The following is a 22754-nucleotide window of genomic DNA, read 5'->3' on the forward strand; positions in this document are numbered from 1 at the left end:
AGTTTAATACAAGAGTTGATGAATAGCTAGAGGATAAACAGTCTTCCCTGGGTAAATTAAAACAAAGTGCCAGCTCAGTGATAGTCGTGTTTTAACAATATCAAAAAAAGAAAAAGAAGCAGAAAAAATACCCATTTGAAAATACACAAAAAAGAACAGCCAGGTAAAGGAAAAGTTCATGGCATAATAGTTTCTAAACAGAAAAGCTGGAATTCAAATTGTCTCAGTATGCACTTTGATTTAGGTGTTCCACCTAATTTTTGAGCACCAGTCCCAGAAAAACAATTAGCCAGGGACCTCCATGGAGATACTCCTGAGAATGCCTAAGGGTAACTCAAGTTGGCACCTAGGTGATTTATAAGAGAAGAGGAACATTAGGCACGCCCACCAAATGAATCTGAAAGCTTGGACACACCTAGAGTTAGCCAATGAGAGTGCAAGAGTGTGTCTGAGCTCCTGCTGCTTTTGGGAACTTAGACATCTGACTCAAGCTACTCATTAGGTATCTGTTCACATCTCTCCTGTCCACTTCTAAGGACAGTCACAGAGTAAGCTTCTGAAGACAGGTAATTTAGAACATCAAGTCTCACTTACGCAGTGATTTCTTGTTTCTCCTTTCCATATGTTGCAACTCTGACCCTTGGGTTCAATTCGGACTCAGACTTATAGAAAATGGCACTACTAAACTATGAATTGGTTAGACTTGGAATTGACATTGCTACATTATCAGAAACTCAGCTGTCAGATACAGGTTCTATTCAAGAGAATGATTATACCATATTCTGGAACAGGAAACCAACAGGAGAAAAGAGAGACCAGGGAGTAGGCTTTGCTATTAGAAAAAGCTTACTAGCTTTCTGTTAAAGCCCCATTGCTCAACTAATAATGCCCAGAGTGCATACACAGAATGGCCTCATCATGTTAGTGTCTATGTGCCTACCATTCAAGCCAGTGACAATGACAAGAACAACTTGAAGAAGAGATTGAGAAAACTCACAGAAATTAGACCATTATAATGCTTGGCTACTTCAATGCAAGAGGTGGACGTAGATTTACAAATTGGCCTGGTATTCTGGGCAAACACAGAATTGGTTGAAAATGGCCAGCAAGTGTTAGAACTTTGTGCAAGTCAAAATCTGTGCGTTGCCAACACCTACTTTGCTGGGAAAATCACAAAAAAGACATTGTGGAAACATCCAAAATCAGGAAACTGGTACCAATTAGATCTAGTACTAACCAGGCATAACCATCTGAAAGAAATCCTGTATACAAGATCTTATCACATTGCTGACTGTGACACTGACCATGCCTTAGACTGCTGCAAAGTCAGAATGAATGTCAAAAAGATACACTGCAGCAAAACTACCAGTTGCCCTCAGATAGACATCAGCCAAACTAAAGACATAGAGGGAGCATCTACATGAGCCACTAAATACGCAGTAGACTAATTCTACTGTACATTAGTGTGTCACGGCAAAAGTCATGTTAATGCACTAATCACTAATGCATAGTAAAATTAGTCTACTGTGCGTTAGTGTCACTAAACGACTGTGTGCCAGTGCTACTGTGCAGTAGCACCAGTTACTGCACATTGAGTTAGTACCTGTTATTAAAGGTACTAAATTTAATGTGCAGTAACAATGGCACATTAATGCACATGTAGACATGCCCAGAAAAATGCAAACTAATCAATAAAGAAGTTGTGAAAGCAAGTTTACCTAACAACTCAGCCACTGAGGCTTGGGAAAGCTTAAAAATTAACATGTTCAATGCTGCCAGAACTGCATTTGGCAAAAAATGAAGACTGGTTTGAAGACCACTCTGAAACCCTTCTAGCAGTACTTGAGAACAAGAGACAGCACTAACCAACTAAAAGAAATCACCCAACATCATAACCCTACAAAAATGTGAGAAAGACTCAAAAAGAAAAGCAAAAGGAAACTAAGAGGTGTGCCCAAAATTTTTGGCTGAAATTCTGTGATGATATTCAGAAAGCAGCTGATGCGGGTGATAACCATGGAATAGATGAAGGCATCAAATGAGCCATTGGTCCAGTTGAGAAGAAAACAGCTCTGCTGAAAGACTTCAATGGAAATGTCATCATTACTGATAAACAAAAACAACTTGAGCGTTGGATTGAACACTATGGAATTCTATGCTCCAGCGAGACTGAAATCAAACACAAATAGCTTGAAGGATTACCACAGTTCAAACTTATGATGGATTTAGACACCAAGCCTACATTAGAAGATTTGCAGAAAGCCATTAAATCAATTCCTGGGAGCAAAACATCTGGCAACGACTGTTTGCCTGCTGAAATATACAAATGTGCTAACAACAAATTACTTTGAGAGCTTCATTAAGTTATGCTGCTCTGCTGAAAAAAGAAAGCAGTACCACAAGATTTCAAAGATGTTCAGTTTGTACATTGTATACAAAGGGAATAGAAGCAACTGTGACAACTATAGAGGTATCTCCCTGTCAAACATCATCAAAAAAAATTGTCACTTGCATCATGCTTCCTAGGCTGCAATCTCTAGGAGAAAGAATCTATTCTGCAAGTCAATGTGATTTTCACTCAGGACATTCCACCATTGATATGGTATTTTTGATCAAGCAACTGCAAGAGAAGTGCAGAGAAAAATGAATACCACTGTACATAACCTTCAGTGATCTGACAAAGGCCTTTAATACAGTCAACAGGCAGGGCCTTTCTACTGTTCTAAAGAAACTGGGTTGTCCCCTCAAATGGTTGAACATCATTCACTCATTGCATGAAGGCAACTGTAGTGTATGAAAACAAAAATTAAACACCTTTGATATTAACAATGGAGTGAAACAGGGGTGTGTCTAAGCCCCCATGCTTTTTAATATCTACTTTTTATTACTGCTTCTTCATTCTTTCAAGGACAGCAGTGATGGCATTTATCTTCAAACCAAACTAGATGGAGGTTTGTTCAACACTGCAAGGTTTAGAGTGAAAACCAAGGTGAAAGAGCTGGTCCTGAGAGATTTCCTATTTGCAGATGATGTGGCCTTGGTTGCCCACAGTGAATCTTCCCTGCAAAATCTCTTGGCCAGATTTCTGAATCATGCAAGAGTTTTGGGATGGCAATTAATCTCAAAAAGATTGTGATTATGTACCAAGGGGTGCAAGCAATACCTGACATCACTCTGGAGGATAAATCTCATGATGTCATTGACAGTTTTTGCTACTTGGGTTCTACAAATCAGCAGGAACCTTGACCTCCAGACTGAATGACTAACAGAATCACAAAAGCAGCTAAGAATTTTGGGCTATTACAAAAACATGCATGGAATAACAGCAAACTACCAGCTAAGTTGAAGATACAAATCCACAAGACTTGCGTGCTGTCATCCCTGTTTTATGGTTTGGAAACATGAACTACATGTGCTAGACATGTCAAGAAACTGAACAGCTTCCACGTAAGATGTCTGCATAAGATCCTGAAAATAAAATGGGAAGACAGAATACCAAACACAGAGGTACTGGAGCACAAAGGAATGACACACTTAGACACCACTATCAAAAGGAGGAGGCTGTGATGTCAGTCATATCAGGAAAATGGGAGAACACCATATCTCCAAAAGATAGTGAGATTTGAGATGGCTATAGAAAACAGGGTCACCCTCTATGGTGGTATCATGATGTGTGCAAAAATTGTATGAAGTCATTCAATATTGATGTAGAAAGGTGGGAGGAGTGCCCAGAACCCAGCGCAAACTGGAGGCAACATCTGGTACTGGGTCCAGCTCAGCATGAAGCAGCTTTGATCCAAAGAATGGAAGCAAAGCAAGAACAAAGAAACCAACATGCTATAAATTTGGACTCCAGCTTAGATAGCATATGAATCTGTGAAACTTGTAACAAGCTGTGTTGCTCTTGAATTGGGCTCGTGAGCCACAAGCAGAGTCATCAGGCATCTGACTAGACCTTTTATGTGTACAGTATGATCCAAAGGATCAACAGTTGCCTACTAGGTGCATTCATAGATTCATAAATGTTAGGGGCTGAAAGGGATCTCATGAGATCATCAGGTCCTGTGCGCCCCCCCCCCCCCCCTCACATTTGGGCAAGAAAAGCTAGACGCTCACCTGGTTGGGGTCATCTGAACCCAGCAGTCTTTCCTTTCCTGCATTGCCAACTGAGGTATGTGTGGATGTGCCTCCTAAGCTGGATGGATGATGGGCAATAGAGTGTCATCCCCAAGGCAGAGAAGAGCTAGGAACTAGGCCACATGATGGGATTCCCAATTATTTCTCCGCAGTATGCATGGATCAGTAAAGAAGTCAATGATTATTGTAGTGTGGGGGCTGATAGCAGCCAAGAACTGCTCCATAATCCTGAAGGCCGTGACCTGACTAAATCTGGTCCCCTGTACAGCCTCCTTCTGGGAGAAATCTAATGCCAATGCTGCGCTGACGCACAAGGGTAAAAGAGCAGCAAAACTGATGTAGCGGCTAAGTGTGAGGTGATTAGGTAGGAAATGGCAGAAGTAGACTGCAAGGGTTGTGATTAACACCGCTAGGTACTGAAGGAAACGACTGAGGTAATTTCAGTGCCATTGGCTATCCCCTTTGAGAAGTAGTGAAGGCCAGGTGAAGTCCAAGATGATTGAAAAAATGGCAAATAAAGCGTCCATCTTTAAGAAAGAAAAGAAGGAAGATCTGGGGAATTACAGACCAGTCAGTCTGACCTCAATACCTGGAAAGTTCACTGCACAGGTCCTTAAGGAATCTATTTGGAAGCACCTGGAGGAGAATAAGGTGATCAGGAACAGCCAGCATGGATTCACAAAGACCAAGTCATGCCTGATTAACCTGATTTCTGCCTAATAAAATAAAAGGCTCTGTAGATGAGAGCCATAACATAACTAGGATGAGACAAGCAGGGCATCAGTCCTGGGCAATGACTATGAGTAGGGACCAGCATCACTCCCCAGGGGTCTTTGCCAGAACAGGGGCAACATTGCACTGGGGCTGGGCAGCACAGAGCTGTACCAAGCAGGGTATCTGGGGAGCAGGAGGAATGAGTGGAGTTAGTGGAAGGCAGCTCCTTTGCCCACCACACAAGGAGCCTTTGCCAGAGCAAGCACAGTCCTGCACCTAATACGTATGTATGGGGAGAGAGGGAGTGAATAGGGCAGTAAGGTTGACTAGAGCAGCAGGAACAGAAGCCCAGGAAAATAAGCCTCCCCCCTCCACTCCCAACAATATTCTCATTAATGAGCCAAGGAAGTACAGACCACATGAAAGTACTGAAAGGTGGATATGTAACTGGTTGGATCGTCATGCTCAACAAGTAGTCATCAATGGCTCAATGTCTAGTTGGAAGCAGGGATCAAGTGGGGCTCCTCAGAGGTATGTTCTGTGTCTGGTATTGTTTAACATCTTCATTAATTATTTGGACAACAGGATTGAGTGCACACTTAGCAAATTTGGGGATGACACCAAGTCTGGTAGAGTTGCAGACAATCTGGAGGATAGGTCTAGGATCCAGAATGCCCTGGATAAACTGAAGAAATGGTCCACCATAAATCAGATGAGATTCAACAAAAACAAATGCAAAGTCCTGAACTTCAGTGTGCTCCCATTGCAAAAAAACAACACCATACTAGGTTGTAGTAACAGGAGTGTCACAAATCAAGGGAAGTGATTCTTCTACTTTATTTGGCACTGGTAGAGTCTCACCTGGAGTACTGTGACCAGTTTTGAGCCCTACACTTCAAGAAAGATGTGGATGGATTGGAAAGAGTCTAGCACAGAACAACCAAAATGGTTAGAGGCCTGAAAACTATGACTTATGAACAAAGGCTGAGAAAACTAGGATTGTTTAGAATGGGTGGAAGGATGGGATTGCTTAATGTTCTTTAAATATCAGAAGGGTGATTATGAAGAGGATGGAGATAGAGGGGTTTTTTTGTGTAGCTCTAGGGGACAGGATTAGGAGCAATAGCCTCAGATTAAAGCAGAAGAAATTTAGGTTGAAGATTAGGAAGAACTTTCTGATTATGAGTGTAGTTAAGCATTAGAACAGGGTATCTAGGGAACTTGCAGAATCTCCATCCCAATAAATTTTCAACAGCAGGTTAGATGGACAATTGATTTAGTCAGGGATGATCCTGCTTTGAGTAGGGGTGTAGACTAGATGACCTAGTGAGGTCCCTTTCAGTCCTGCTTTTGTAGGATCTTATCTGCTCTGCTGTGTATTTTATGGGAGAAGAGGAGGGTGAGGGAGCGTGGTGCATCCTCTCTGATAATCAGCAGGCTACCTATAAGATGGCATAAACCAGACCAGGCCCCAGCAGGGTGTTTACTGTGGTTTGAGGCTGATAAATGGCCTGGACCTCTCTGGGGGCTTTACTGGAGCTTGGCAAGCTCCCAGGACCAACTAGAATAATTCCAGACTTTGGGAGAAATTACCGTTCAAAGCACATGTTGTGATTCACTTCTGAACACATGCACCTATGTGTGGCCAATCTAGCACTCTCAAACGGAAAAATATAGCAAGATTTAGGTAAATAATGCATTTGGAGGTGCTGGCACAAAGCCAGTTTGGATTACACCTTCAAATTTAAGACATCCAAATCCCAGCTAAATCAGTTAGGGCATTTTTACATATGCAAGCGCCCAGCGCTGCAACACTTAAAGTTGTATAACTAGTGAAATGCATATCAGCACTGAGAAAATGGCGGTGGCACACTTTTGAACTAAAATACATTGGAAGTGCTTTAGTTCAAAAGTGCACTGCTGCCATTTTCAGCATGCTAACACACAGTTTGCAGCTTATACAACTGCATGTGGTACAATGCAGTTCGCCTCAGCTCCTGCAAGGAGCAGACTCAATTAATCAAGTCCGCTGAGAAGCGGCAGATCTCCAACACATCACAGGACAGAAAAGTATGTGTATAAATGCCCTTATGCTCCTACTGAGACAATTTGAATATGAGACAATTTGAACATGGCCCCAGTTTTCATGATAGTAAGACCTATGCCAGTGGCTATCAGGTAATCTCCCTTGTTCATGTTGTAGCATCCATGTTAGAAATGGATAAACAAGGTGCAGTTTCAGTTTTTAAAAGCCTTATTTATAGTGTGGTTTGGCAAATCCAAAGCCAGAGGTATATTCAACCTCTGTGCCATTTCACCTGAATCACCTATATATGATAAGGCTATATAAGTAGTTCCAACTCTCACATCTCTACCTAAAACAAAGTTAAGGGATGACTGTCTTCCTGTTGTGAAGTGAAAGATTTTTTTCAAAGACTCATTTAACCAACACAAGGTTTTTCATTATGGAAGAACCTTCCTATTATTTTTAACTACCTCATTTAACCCATATATGAAAATATCATGGCAACTCATATTTTAAATTCTATGAACTAATGAAATTTGCTAGAAGAAGTTTCTAGCCAAATGTCCTTGAAAACACTTTGAGGATGAAGAAAGTAGTAACCAGCTGCTGCTTCACAGATGCTGAGAACACTTGGAACAAATGATACTGATTGTAATGATATGTTGCAGAAGCTATGGTAGTAGAGTACTTCTGTACAAGACAGCCTTCCTGTTAAATAAAAGGTCAAGCACAGACTCTTCCTGTTGTTCTATCTAGCATGACTGTTAAAGATTTCTAATCTTTTTAAAAGGCACCAGGGTTTCTGACTAAAATCTAAAAGACATTTTTTAAAAAGCAGCTACAAAGAAACAATACTAGATTAGACTTCTATGTTAATGGGGATGATATAATGCCTTCAGTTTCCTGGTAGGAAATATGAACTGCAATTAAACAGCATCCAACTACAGATTTTTTTTATTTTTACTTATTTCTAGCTGTTTTATTTTTCTCTTCATTTCTGCTGATTAAGATAAGCTTGCAATTACATCCACGAATCTTATTTTTCAACAAAGTTCTGGCTCTGCCAGAACTGTCATTTCTGCTTAAAAACTTTTAGCTGATCAGAAAATGGGTTGGTGGCTTTTTTGCCATATTAAAAAAAATCATGAAAATGTTCATTTAATCAAAAACCCAGCTTTTTCATTGGGGAAAAATGTTCTGCTGTAATTTTTTCTTTGACCAGCCTGACTTTAAGGCAGAACCATGCAAGATGCCAAATACCCACATTTCCCATGTATTTCACTGGAATCAGAGAACATTTGTTGCCTCTCAGAAGCATTCAACAGTTTGCAAATTGAATTCTTTACAGATATAGTAAGAAAAGATCATGAGAATCTCTCTTGCAGAGTGGATTAAACTCTAGTTTCAGTGGGTGCATCTACATGAGACACTTAACTGCACATTAGCATAGTTTACTGTGAAACAAGCATGTGTGTCTACACATGCACATGCTTACTACACAGTAAACCTCCCTAATCCCGAGTAAATTTGCTACCTGCAAATTGAAGTTCTAAAATTACTCAAGTTTAGTAACAGCACAATAAAGTTCATGTAGACACCTGACCGGGAGCAATATCTGCTCCCAGTCAGCTGTCTACCAGGGGGTGGGAGATAGCTACCTGCTCCTGGGAGCTGCTTGCTGCCAGGGCAAGATCCACCACAGAAATCCAGGCAGGGACTATGTCTTCCTGCCCTGGCAGCAGGAAGCTCCAAGCCCCTTGCTTCAACATCATGATTAGGGAGCAGGGGGTGGGAGATCCTTAGTCCTGGAGCTGGTGCTGGGAGCTCCGTGCTGGTGGGTTCAGAAAAGCCTGTTCCCCACTCAGCTCCATGAGCACAGAGTTGGGGGCAGGGGGTACTGGGGAGCTTGTTCCCTGCTCAGCTCCATACTCACACCCCAGCCTGTTCCCCCTCCAGCTCCAGACTCATGGAGCTGAGCAGGGAACAAGCTTCCCAGCCTCTGTCTGGCATGCAGGGTGGGGGCTGGGAAATGCCCTAGTCCTGATCATGTTATGGTTTCTAACATACATGCATGTTTAACACAGAGATTCACAGTAGGACAAAAAAAGCAGGGCAGTCCTAAGATGAACAGGAAAAGCAAAAGCAGTTTTTTAATTTGTAGCTGTGAGTCCTATGCTAAGAGTTAATCTAGCACTAGGGACTCTTCAAATTCTGTGTTTGGTTTGCTTTCATGTGGGTTTGTTTTGCCCTCACTCCGCCTACCCCTCTTGAAGGTTGTATGGATGAGCTTTTCAACTCTGAATGGGACAGCTAAAACAGGTCTATTTGTTTGTATCTTTGTGAGGACCATGAGGCTGGGACACTTTGGGCTTGGTCAAGCACTGTTGTTTAAGGTCTCTGAATAGTTAATTCTCCCTGTTAGCAAAAGGATAGAATAGGAAGGCTTAGGACAGAAGCCAGTTGTTAGGCAAATTTTTAACAGGGTAAATCCTTCTGAAAGGAGTGTAAGAAGCTTTCTTGCTATGTGCAGTTCTATATATTCAATACGATGGCAGCCAACAATGAAAAGAAGTTGTAACCTGCAAAGGAGAATACTGTGTGTTCTTCCCTGCCTAAATACAGGGCAAAATTCCTCTGTACAGAGTTGCAAATCAGCATCAGTTCTGGAAGGAAAAGTTACTTGTTTGGAAGAATAAGTATTGACACTGCAAAGCATCAGAGAAGCTGAGGAGCAGTTGGATAACCAGATTAAAAAATCATTACTCCTCCAGATTCAAGAAAGAAAGGAATTATCCATCAAGTACCAGAAAGAGCAGAAAAGGAGAGGCAGCCTGGCAATTCATAGCCTCCACAGAAGTACTAAGCTGTATTCTATGTAGCTAGAGGCAGATGAGGATGGGCAGGCCATAACCATCAAGAGGAGGACCAGGAGCAATTCCATGCATAGAAAAAAATGTGATGGAAGCCGGAGGGTGGCTGCTCATGGATGATAGCCTAAAGGTTATCAAGCAAGGCTTGAAGAAATCTAGAAGATAGTCATTGATGGAAATTCTGTGCTGAGAAGATTGGAATGTTCTGCAAGAGATTGGAAGACAGCAGAACAGTGTTGTTCTGGCTTAGTGCAAATCTGGATAAGCTTTTGAAAACAGTAGGCAAGGCTCTGGTTATGGTGCATATTGGCACTAAGAACATGGTTTCATATGACAGACTTGAAATGGTCCTGAAGGTGAAAATGTCCAAGTTATCTTCTCCTATCCTATGTGAAGCAAGACAGAAAGTTGTGAAAGTGAACCACTGGCTAAGTGGTGCAAGATTGTGGTTTTGTGGAACATGGAGTCATTTTCTGTGGAAAGAGGGAACAGTATGGCCTCCATCTTAGTAGAAAGAGAACCGCTCTTAAGGGCACAGTCTGACTAGCAGGGAGAGTGTCTGAACACAAAAGGCGAGGATTGAAAACAGGAACAAATGAATATTTATTTAGCACAAAATACGATGGCAAAAACAAAATAAATCAAGTCACCAAGGGATGTGAAGAGAATCAATTCTTTTATTGCCTGTTGCAGTAGTTCCAATCATTAGTGTATGAACAACAAAAATGTAAATAACTCATATATCAGTATAAATGTGCTGTTACTATTACTCAAACTCAGTAGGAAGATTTCTATCATTGGAAAGTTAACGTCACTGGTCATAACCTCCATATGAAGAATTGAGTAAGCAAAAGGGAGAGGAGGAATGACAATCTGTCAAAAAAGCATTACCTGTCTACAAATCACTGACAGCTTGGAAGCAGATGATCAATGTTCTTACTAATCTAAGTACAAGATTGTTGCAAACACCAGCAGTCTAATCAAACTAGAAAAGGCCTTCAGTTCTTTAGGTCATTTCATTAAATTCTCACACAAATTATCTCAGTTACAGATATGCCAGGGCCTGAAGGGCCAGACACCATGTAAAATATGTTTTTAAATCAGCTAGGATCCTGGTAACATATTACACATGAATGCTAGAGGGAAATATGTTGATGGCATCTTGTCCTTTAAAGCTATAGTATTTTAAAATACTAATTTTTCCTCAAGCCAGTTTCTTAATCACATTTTTATATGAAATAGATCAAGACCACAATTAAAGAATATATGGTTATACAATTTTTATATTTTATGTAACTCATTTTTACTGTGGTTGTGAGCAGACCGTGGCAGCTTAGCATTCTTGTTGACTATTGTTTTTTTTATCAGTTATTGGAAAGGGTGCTTAAAAGCATCAAGCTAGAGGCCCTTGTGTAGGTATTTTAAAAATCAATGCAAACAAAGAAGAAATAGCAAATCATTGTACAGCAAGTGAGGAAAAACGTTAAAGAAATATGCAAGGCGTTAAATCTAGTAGTCATGTCCAGATACTTAGAAGGGTTATTTAAATGTGATGATTGTTTCTTGGCTAAAGAGCAAACTACAAATTATTTCTGTTGGCACAAAATATGGCTGTCATAATTATGCATCCAGCTAAGATCTTATAGAAGACAATGTTCCTGCTCCAAAACAACTTATGTTCCAAAACCACTTGTGGGACAAGATCCTTAATTAATTCATAAAAATATATAATATACATAAACATACAAAAAAAGTATGACAACAAAAGAGAAGATGAGACACTGATGGTGATAGCTGTAATTGAGTTACTGCCAGATCTTTTCAGTGGTACTCTTGCTGTCCCCAACCTTATACCACTCTAGTATTTATTAGGGGTGTGTAAAGCTGGTCAGATTCGATTAGGATTAGGCCCAATTTGAGGGACAGTGATTTGATTCATGGATTTGGATCACTGTCCTGATTTGATTCGGCCAAATCCGAATCTGAATATTTGATTCTGATTTGGAGAATCAGTGATTCAGTCATAGACACAGCTTTAAATGTTTTTTCTACATACCTCAAGGTAGCAGGCATGGCTCGTGAACACTGAGGTGGTGGGGCGGATGGAGCCTCCCGCCCCCCCCCATGCATGTCTATGGCCGAATCGCTGATTATCTGAATCACCATCGAATCTTCAGATTTGGATTTGGCTGAATTGAATTGGGACAGTGATCCAAATCAATGAATCTAATCACTGTCTCCCGAATCAAGCCAAATCTGAATCCAAATCAAATACAACCTGCTTCGCACATCCCTACCTAGCACAGTTTTGTGTGTAATTTAAATTTTAATATGTTTTAAGAATACATGAGCAATTGCAGAATTATTATTATTGATGACTAACTATTCTTACATATAATAGCAATTGTAATAATTTATTAAATGTGTGCACCTCAAAGCAATCACTTTATACTATGTAAATAATGTAGATGCATATTAGGTTCGGATTGTACAATTTGTTTATAATTCCATAACCCTCATGTCCTACCCAACCACGCTGCTTACATTTTGCAATTATAAATGAAAAAATAAATACCCAGAAATGTCCTTGTTTTCAATTTTGTTACATTCTAGTTAGAAATTTTTTTACAGTAAAGGCTAACCAGTGATCTTTTTTATTGCTGTGCCAGAGAGTTGGTTTTACTTCTAAGGTTTGTTTACTTCACAAAACTTTGATTGTAACAACTGCAATTGAGCAAGACTCTTCCCATTGAAATCAACAATAATTCCCAAGTGCCAACAGGCACGCATGCAACCTCCATAGAGTTAGTGGAAACAAGTCTAGGCTGAAAGCAACCTTAGAAATTAATGCGAAAAACAGCCTTTCCTCTCTGTCATCTTAGATCAGGCTTTGGAGTCATAGTCCACGTAGGGTCTTTCAGCCTCCTTGAGAGGAAAAGGAAGCCTAAGCCACATTTTCCATTCCCACCTGAATGTTTTGCCTTGTCATACCTGCACACAGAAGAAGAGATGAGTAACAGGCAGACTGATTCCTAGAAGGGCTCTTAAGTTCCTTTGAGTGGAACCCTTCTTGGATTTTATATGGTTTTAAGTGCTTCGTGTTTTAAAAGGTGACAAGAAAAAGAGGGGGTGGGGTTTTCTCAGCTTTACATTAACTTTTATTCCAGAAATTAAAGACCAAGTTCTAATTTACATTTATATTACTCTGGTTACCATTCACTGGGGTCAAGCCAATTGTCAGTCTCAATGTTATGGTATATTGACTACAATAAAAATGTTTCAAATTAAATGAATGTAGGTGCATTTTGGAAAGACATTTAAAGCTGAAAATTAGGTTTTGGTTTTATACATATACATCTGTCAAGTGTTAGAACTCTGCATAAATAGGCAGAGCTGTTCTGCTGACTCTACTTGGCTGTCACATCATCTGAGTCCTATTATTTCCAATCCAGAAGTAAGCAATTCTAATCCTCTCAGTAGAGGAGAAGGGTCTTGCAGGGAAAGCTCTAGAAATAGCCAAAGTCAGGAAGAAATTTGTGCCAAGGTTTAATTTTTACTATCATTATCCTCTCACAGAAAAGGGATGTTTGGTCCTTCTCAAGTGTGTTATCACTGTTAGGTGGAGGATGGGATAGGAATGCCATACAATTCAAGCCTCTTAACCTCTTATAATTTTCTAAAAGGAGTTATTACATAGATTTTATTTTTTTAAAGAGTACCTTGGCAGGAGAGTGAAAAGAGTAAGTGGCAGGATAGCTGTGGAATTTAGGTTTTGGGCATTTTTGTAAGACACTGGAAAAGTCTGCAAAATCCCACTACACTGAATTTCTCTAGCATAGCTATTTTCTTCCAGTTTGTATCACAAATATGCTGTATCTATTACTCCTGGGTTGTTTGGTTGTTGTGGGGGGGGGGGGGGGGTTTGGTGGGGTGGGTGGATTTTGAGGCGGGGTTGTTTAGTTGGAGGGAGGAGTGTTTTGTTTTGTTGGATGACATGGACAAAAATGTCAAATATATTACTAATAGTTCACATTATTCAGGCTACAGCCTTTAGATCTTCTTTAAGCTAGATGTTGTATATCCAGAACTTCCCATTCCTACTTCAATCACGGTTGGTTTACCTTATAAAGACATCCTACTTCTGATCTTTCAAGCAGAGAACTGTCAAAATAGAAATCTAAGGAGAAAAGGCCATATCTATATCTTTACACCAACCCTGTAAAGTTATAGTTTCTACATAATTTCTATCACAAGCAAAAGTGGTAACTTCTGATTATGATAAGAAACAATGGTTAAGATTGTTACATCTTTCTAAATCAAATATTTTCCTGCAAGTGCACCTATTTTCCTGCACTTCTGTGGTGAGAAATCAGACCTTACATGTCAAGCTGTCCCATTACAGCTTTCAACCAAAAGAAAGACCCTACCTATATACCACACATGGCCCAGACATTAGTGGTTAAACAAACAATATTGCTCTGTGTTAGTTTTATCTTGGCAATCATTTTGTTTTTACAGCTTTATAAATAGGAGAGGTGACATATAGTTGAATCTGATTCATGATGAAATGCTCAAATAGCCTTGTATCTAACAATTATTAGCAGACACCAAACATCTTTCCCTTTTAATAAAAGTCTACTGTTTAAGGCCTTTTATCTCAGTCTCAAAAATTATGTTGTACCAACTGTATTATCTCAATATAACATCACAGATATTCCTATCTTATAAAAGTAGGACTGCCCTGTCCTTGAGTCCATATAGAAAATTGTGACTATTTCAACCAATATTAGTTCAACATTTAAGCTAAATTAAAAGGATTATATAATATCTTGGTACTAACACCTAAGGGGGGGTGTAGACAACATAGGTGTTTATGTAGAGCGCCTGAAAATTTTAATGCAGCTTTTTTTTTTTGTTTGCACAACATGGCATTTGTGTTTGCACGAATGGTGCTTTCGAGCAAGCTAAGCCTTGTGTGTCATTCCCCACAGATTTCAGTAGTCAAATATGAGTTTACCCCTATAATGTCTTTCCTAATGTATTACAACAGGAGGCTCATGTAAACCACCCAGGATGCCCAGACCCTGCCCCCAGACTCTCACTGGGCAGTCCTGACTCTCACTGGGAGTCTCCCCAGGCATGGTCATGGTCACCCCAAAATCCTTGTCAATTGCACCCACCTATGCTCAGTCAATCTGGTCTCTCTCTGTCAGTACATGATCCCAAAGACCAAGGTTCCCTCTAAGCTGCGTGCGTACGCAACTGCACACGCACACAAAAAAATCTTGCTGAGCATTAACTTTTTCATGCCGTGCACCTACCCACAGAGGAGCTGGGCTGCAGCTTCCTGGAAACCCAGAGCACAGTGGAGGCACCAGGGCCGGCACAGGACACTTACCGGTGGTAAGTTAGCACTCGACTGCACTCCACTCCTCACCGCACCAGCATCCCCATGGGGAGACTGGCGCAGGGAAGGCAGTGGCTCCTCCCCGAGGCAAGGTGAGGGTGGGGATAGGGGCTGGGGCTGGGGCTGGGCACCGTGCAGGCTCCGCTGCCTCTGGAGAACTGCTCTGCCCTCCAGCCCCTTCGGGAGAGCTTCGCCCCGAGCCCCAACGCCATGTGCCTTCTCGTTGCCTGGTCCGCCCAGGACACATGTGGCTCCACACCACTTTCAAAGGCTGTGGAGGCACGGAGGCAATGTTGATCATTTTTGAAAGTGGTGAAATCTGCCAGATAGGCAAGAGGAGTAGCTAGACATATAATTGTGACATTTCTCAATAATACATTTTCTAGTGTTTGATGCAGTCTTGTCTGTCACATGCAATCCATTCTCTTTTGCATGCTCTCCTCAGGTGGAGAATTATACATAAACTTTGCTGTTTTGGCAGGGTTTTATATTTTAATTTGTTTACTGTACACTTCGTAGCTATCAGAGAACAACTATTGCAAACAAGAGAGGCATGCACAAAAAAGATCTACTTAAAACTACGCAGGTGGAAGAGACCTGCTTAGATCAGAGACATAAATAAAATGTTAATTTTTTATGTATTGTCTAGTGTGTGTGTATATATAAATTAGTTTAGTATTTCAAGACTCTTTTCTCCTAAATAATGTCATGAGAATAATTTGTTCAGCACGCTGAAAGGGGGAGGCAGGACCAATTTGGAAGTGGACCGAAGCAGTGCACTCATGGACCAAAGCAGCGCACTCACAGATCTATGCCTTAGAGGGAAGATTGCCAAAGATCCCATCCCAATCCCAAATACAAGCTGCTTGAATCCTCCCCTCCCGTCCCGTTCCTTTCCCTTCCCATCCCACCATGTTACAAATATATGTGTTTTTTCTTTTATTGACTATAGCACTATGATATCATAAAGTATTCAGGGTTTGGAGTAGCGGGTGGGTGGGCTTTTGTTGCTGCCCAGCTGATTGATGATTCCTGGTGGTGGTGGTGGTGGCAAGCTCTTCTGCCTTTTTTTATTTTTCTGGATTTTTTTTACTACATTTCCCAACATTCCTGAGCTCATTGATCTTCCATTTAGCCCATTGGAACCCTCCTATTCCCTGCCGATGTACATTGTCAGTCTGTTTGTGTACTACCACATATGGCTGTACATAGTACCATATACGACTTCTGGAGATGTGTTGTGAATTGTTTTATAAATGTTTTCACAATGTTTTTAAAAATGTGGGTTGCTGTTCAGCTTGGTTCCCTATTTCCCTAGCCCGCCAAGAGCTATAAAAATAAACCTTCTCACCCATGGGGGGGGGGGGGGGGGGGCTCATTCAGATGTAGGTGATAGTGTATAATCCCTCCTCCCCCAAACCACTCACAGTCTGGAAGCAGCAAACCCCTAAACCAGTCCAGATTTCCTCCCCCTTCCCCTGACCATCCTCCCTTCTGCCCCCCATCCACAATACCACACGCCCCTGTAGACGGACACAGATTTAAAGTGTAAATGAATTTATTTTAACATAACCAAGAGAAAGAACAAAGCACTCCTAGGTGTTATCAGCAATATATCCTGCCAGACAACCACGCACAAGGGCCGCCTGACCAGCCTCTCCTTGGGGATATCTCCTCAGTCCCTGTGCTGCTGCTGCTTCTCAGACACATCTCTGTTGTCTGGCCACTGCCTGTTGCACTTCTTCTTCCCATGACTCCTTGAAAACCTCTCCCTGGCTCTCACAGATATTGTGCATCACACAGGATGCCACTACAAAGGTCTTGATATTTTCTTGCTCCATCTTGAGCTAGCACATAAGCATCCTCCATCATTCTTTCAGCCAGCCAATGGCACATTCCATGGCCATCCTGCTACTGCTCAGACAAAAACCAGCTTCTGCAGGTCGGTGATGTTCTCTCTGTAAGGCTTCATGGGCCAGGGCTTTAGCGGGTAAGCAGCGTCCACTAATATAACCAGAGGAACAGTGGCACTGCAGATCAATGTCTCCTCCATGTTGGGTACGTAGTATCCTTTCTCCATAAGGCCAGGCAGAGGGAAGTTTCTGAACATACAGGCATCATGTGCACTGCCAGCCCACCTGGTATAAATGTTCATGAGCCAGCCCCAGTGGTCCACCATGGCTTGCAGGATCCTGGATGTATATCCTTTCCTATTTGTGCAGGTCCTCCTCCTCACCACAGGACACAGCACTAGGATGTAAATGCTGCCTAAAGCCTTCATGTAGTTCAGAAACCCCTTCTCATTAAAGCCATCTATCACTTGATGTGGATTAACCAGGTAGATAATGTTGTTTGCAGTGATCTCCTTAAGCAGCTGGCATACCTCATGAGTTGCCAGCCCAACCGTGCAGGCAGCCACGCCGAACTGGTTTGTGATGTAGCTGAGGCTGGATGTGCTGGCCAGTTTCATGATTGCCATTGTAACCTTCTTGTTTGGTGGGATGGCCTGACGTATATTAGTGTCCTGCCTTGTGATGTGGGGCCCCAGCATCGAGACAATATGATAGAACATCTCCCTTTTCATTTGGAACAGCTTGAGCCACTGCTGGTCATTCCAAGTCATCAGTATGATTCGCTCCCACCACTCTGAGCTGCTCTCGTGGGCTCACACCATGCAGATTCTGGCCCTTCTCAGGTTTTGCAATAGAACCCAGTCAAATTCCACATCTTTGCTTTCCTCTGTGTATTCCTAGTCCTCTGGGTACCTGTATCTTCTTCTTATTATTGTCATTAATGCTGTTAAACTAGGAACACAACTTTCCAGTAAACACTGTAGCAGAGTTCCTATCCTTCTCAAGCATTGAAGCAGAAATCCCCAGGTAAACAGTATTTGCAGAAACAGCACTGCCACCTCCTCCTCCTCACCCATGTTCTCCATGTTCTCCATGTCAGAGGACTGCATTGTTCTCCATCATCATGTATTTCATCCTCATTCTCCATTTTGCCCCTCTCCATCAGAAGCTTTTTCAACACTTCACCCCGGGGCCTTGGGGCTTTTGCACATCCTTTCATCCTGAGCTTAGCAGCCACTGGTGTTGTCATGTAATCAAGCGTGCAAACAAAAAATGTTTTACCTACTCTCCTGGTAATGTACGCTACACAAAACTTTTGCTACTTTAGGGAAAACAGTCTGTGCTTCTGTAATAAAATTATTTTGCACAAGCAGGCAGGTAGGTATCAATTTTTGCAACATTCTGGGCCATGGAGCAGCCATCCCAAAGTACAATGGCCTTATTTAACCCATCACCAGGCCTTTTTTGTTGTTAAACTGGGTGCTTTATCACCTTTGGGTGTTTTGACACCTACAGGTAATGACTTCACAATCCTTGGAATTTTCCCAGACCCTCATGCAAGCACAGCCTGAGTATAAAGGCACCCCCCCAAAAAAAATTTGCCAGCCCCCTTTCACAAATTAGTTGTGCTGTTGACCATGAACTGCTTTGCCATGTCTCAGAAAGCCAAGGCCAGCAACTGAGCTTGTTTCCCCTAACTCAATGGGGTCACAGGAGGGTTGTATGACTGCCAGCAGGGCGTCACAGTATTTCAGGGAGACAGGGGTGATTCAAGGTCATAGTGGGGTAAAGGCAAAGAAGCCCAAGTAACTAGTGTGTTGCAAACAATAAAACCTCATGGTTTCCTGGCTTCCTGTGTCTCCCTCCATATCCACCCTTACACTGCTTGCTTGTGAAGGTGGATTTCATTCATTGCTTGGGTTCATTTCCCTGATTGTTTTTTCTGTTGCTTGCTGCATGGTGCCTGGGTGGGGAGGGGAGAGATTGGCAATATCTCTTGCACAGGCACACAGTGGGGCTCCAGAGGTAAACAGGGGGGCTGCCTGGGTGGGTCACAACACACAAATGCTGGCCTGTACACCAGCATTTTGCAAAGGCAGTGCCCACTCTACAAAGTAACTTTTGAGGCCATACTTACTTACTGCTTCTGATTTCACCTCCCTTAGTTAGGAGAAGGGAAGTGGTGTGTCACCCCCCAGCAGCCTGGCTTGCTTTTTTTTGCCAGCCACCAGCCACTTTGCAAAGTTGCCCACAGGGGCTCATGCCTTCCCAGGCTCTTTGCCTCCCCCTTCACAACCGTTGCATTTTCCCTAGATGGAAACTTTGAAAATATGCTTTTTCCAAGGTGCTTTTTGTGCTGTTTTCCAGCCAGGTGCCAGTCACTGTCTCCTTTGTTTTGGAACACCAAAGCGAGGCTGCAGGTGGGTGGGTAGGGTGGCATGGGGTTTAAGACCTGCTTTGCTTGCACACAAACCCAGGGACTTTGCAAACTTTTATGCCTTCTTTTCACACTCTTTTCCAGCCCAGCACCAGAGTATCTGTTTTTTCCTCCATACCAAAACGAGGCTGCTGGGGGGGGGGGGGGGGTTGTCCCACTCAAGCACTATAAATTGGGGGAGCAGAGGTTGGGGTGCACATTTGCTGTATCGACAAGGAGGGTGAGGGATGACAGCACAGTGGGGGCAAAGAAGGACTCATCCCAGTCAAGAGACTTTCCCCTGGGGGGCACAGCAATGCAAACCCAGGGTTCAGGAAGACTGCAGGATGATCAAGCGGGGTGCAGTGAAGCTTTGAGTGCTATTTGATGCCCACACCTTTGTGGCATAAGACTTGAAAGAGGACATGGCGATGTGCTACACACCACCTTTGGTAAGTGACAACTGACACTTGTCTGTGCCTTGAGGGTGGCAGGATTGTTTCTAGGGGGGCATGAATACAAGCAACCGCCCTGGGCACAGTGCTTTGGGGGCCCTGCAGAGATGAGCGAGGCAAACTGGGCAACTCCTCAGCACCGCTGCCAGCCTCGCATCCGGACACTCACCAACTCCCCTCCCCCGCTGCCGCAACACGTGGGATCAGCTCTGCTTAGGGAGGGGAAGCTAATTTGCCCAAGGCCCTGCATTAGTGGTGTACTGTGGATCTCCAAGGCATACAGGGAAGAGGGGGGCGAACAGCACGGAGTGGTGGTGCCCCCTTCACACCTGCCAATGGTGCCCCCTTCACACCCATGCCAGGGTGGCCACACCACTCACCACCATTGGTACGCCACTGCTGTAGCACCCTGATAGGGTCATCTCTGGTTGGGGGGGAACATTGTTTAGTTCAAAGTTATTGTAAAGAGGGCTGGTGGAATGTCATGGGCATGAAGGAAGGCATGCGAGGTGCACAAGAGGCACTGATACAAATTCTGATACTCTTTCTATCTTACCTCAGCTTTTAGATCCCCTTCCACTGCTAGCTGCAGACTGATTGATCCCTGTTGGTGTGACAAGAGGCAGAAAGAGAAAGGAAGAAAGAGAGGATAAAAAGGATGACAACACTTCCTTCAGGATTCTCTCAACAACTGAACTATTATGCATTATAATCATAGATGACTTTCATCCTGACTTATATAGACTTATGATATAATAACAGGTAATACTTATAATAGGAGTCAATAATACTATTAATTCCAATAGTAATAAGAGTTTGTTGTAATAGTAATATTAATGATGATTTATTATTGGTCAATAATAATTGTAATGTTTCAATTCCTTATCACAACATTTCAAAACAGGTAGGTCTGCCTTATCACCCTGCACACATCACACACATACTGGGCCTCCACCAGATAGATATATATAGCCAATGTATGATAAAGACTTATGTTATATAGACTTATAATTACAGTTCAATTCCTTATGATGAGAAAGCAGATAAAGCAGATAGTGAGCATAAGACAGGTAATTATGTGCCCTCCCTGCTTCTTTCCCCATGGGGGGAGTGGAATGCTTAGCAGAGACCCATCTGATGAGGACATGCCAATACCTAGTGTAGGTGAAGGAGGTATTACAAATTTCTTGAATTTAGATGAAAAGAAGTTCTCCCACAATTATGCTCTCTCTGAATACACTTGATTCTGCCAAAGCCTAGAGGTAGTTGAAGAGATTACCCTGGGCTGCCTTGCAAGTGCTGCTCCTTGTTTCCCTCTCACCTTCTTCCTGTCCTTTGAGAAGGGCTGAGATATGGCAAGGGAGGACAAAGCAATCCTGAACAAAATCTGATAAACTCTCTCCAAGGGGGGAGTGGGTGGCAGGTGGCCCAGGATGGGGGGACACTCTGTAAACCCAGCTCCAAAAGGTGCTGCATGCAGGATTTTGTAAAAAAAATATTGCATGGCAAACAAAGCATTGAAAAGAAAATCATTTTTGCATAGCACCACCCATAACAGTACATCCTGCAAAGAAAAAACTCAGAAAAAAAGCTGTTTTGGAGCTGTAGCAGTAGACGTTAACCCCAACCCCTCACCCGCCGTGGTGACGATGCATATGAAATGCATTATAATGCATTAAAGACTTACTAAAGTCTTTAAAGACTTGCTAAAGGCTAAAGGTCCTGGGAGGTCCATGCATGGAGAAGTTTTGCAGATTGCCTGCTTGCCACTGGGGGTGGGTGGGGTTGTTTAGTCTTTTCTTGTAATAAATACATAAATAAATAAATAAATGCTGGCTGCACCACACCCTAGCTAACACTTAACAAGCATCTGACCTCCCTCCAATAACAGTCCACCCTGCAACTTTTTGTAACTCTTTCCAGTAATGCCATGGCTCCATAAACCCCGCCCCCAAGCACAGCATCCCCACGCTGAGGCAGGCGCAGTCTCCAAAAACCAACCCAACCACCCACCCCAAAGAAAAAATGATACATATATAGAGCAAAAATAAAATACTTTACTGAAAATGCTGCAGCTTAACAATAACTATATACAACTTAACAATGTAAAATATATAGAAAATGTAAAAGCAAATCTGTAGGTATTTCACACTACTCTCCTCTTCCAGGGGCCTGGAGGCTGGATGTCACCCCCGGCAAGTTCCGCCCATGAAAGTTTTCTGCAAGGATGGGAAAAAAAGAAGAGAAAGAGGAGCGGGGTTTAGCACACAGTTGAAAAATCAGACTTTTACCCCACCTTCACCTCCCCACACACACACAAAGTCAGTAACACATATTACCTAAATATCACCTGGGATTCTGCATATTCTGGGCATTGGGTCTGGCAGGCAGCATCCTGCCCCTGGACTATTTTTTCTGTTGTGGCACTGAAATGGAATGTGGTGAAGTTCAGATGGTTTGCAATATTGAAGGAAGTCATGTAACCACTCACTACAAAGTTTTAAACTACTTGCAAAAAACTTACCGTTATGGTGATGCTGCATCTATCATCGGGACCTATGTCCACTGCAGTGGCAGCACATGACAAGGGGTGTGGGAGGCCCAGGTGGAAGGTATATGGTGGGGCCAGGAGGACAGGGGGGTACATGGGTGGGTGGGAGGACATACACTATAGCTGGTAACAGGGCAGAAGAATTAAGAGGGGGTAAAAAATTAAGGGATTATTGGCCTCTCCCATTTTAAAATAATAATTAGTCTGAGCAGACCCATCCCAACCTGAACTGCATGCTGTGAGGGAGGAGGGAGGAGTGAAGGAGGGTAAAACAACACACAGCAGCACCTACTGACTAAAGGCTGGAACACATCACCCCCTCATG

The 22754-nt window shown here is 42.5% G+C and overlaps 1 long non-coding RNA gene across 1 annotated transcript; it reads right to left on the bottom strand.

Moving 5' to 3' along the window:
- Window positions 1-21915: 21915 nt before the first annotated feature.
- Window positions 21916-22326, bottom strand: LOC132249841 (uncharacterized). Its single transcript, XR_009461341.1, has 2 exons — window positions 22218-22326; window positions 21916-22097 (listed from the first exon to the last, which is right to left on the bottom strand). It is a non-coding gene; the product is annotated as an uncharacterized LOC132249841 (long non-coding RNA).
- Window positions 22327-22754: the final 428 nt, after the last annotated feature.

Source organism: Alligator mississippiensis, chromosome 4 (genome assembly GCF_030867095.1).
Source record: "Alligator mississippiensis isolate rAllMis1 chromosome 4, rAllMis1, whole genome shotgun sequence".
In the NCBI taxonomy this organism is placed as follows: Eukaryota; Metazoa; Chordata; order Crocodylia; family Alligatoridae; genus Alligator; species Alligator mississippiensis.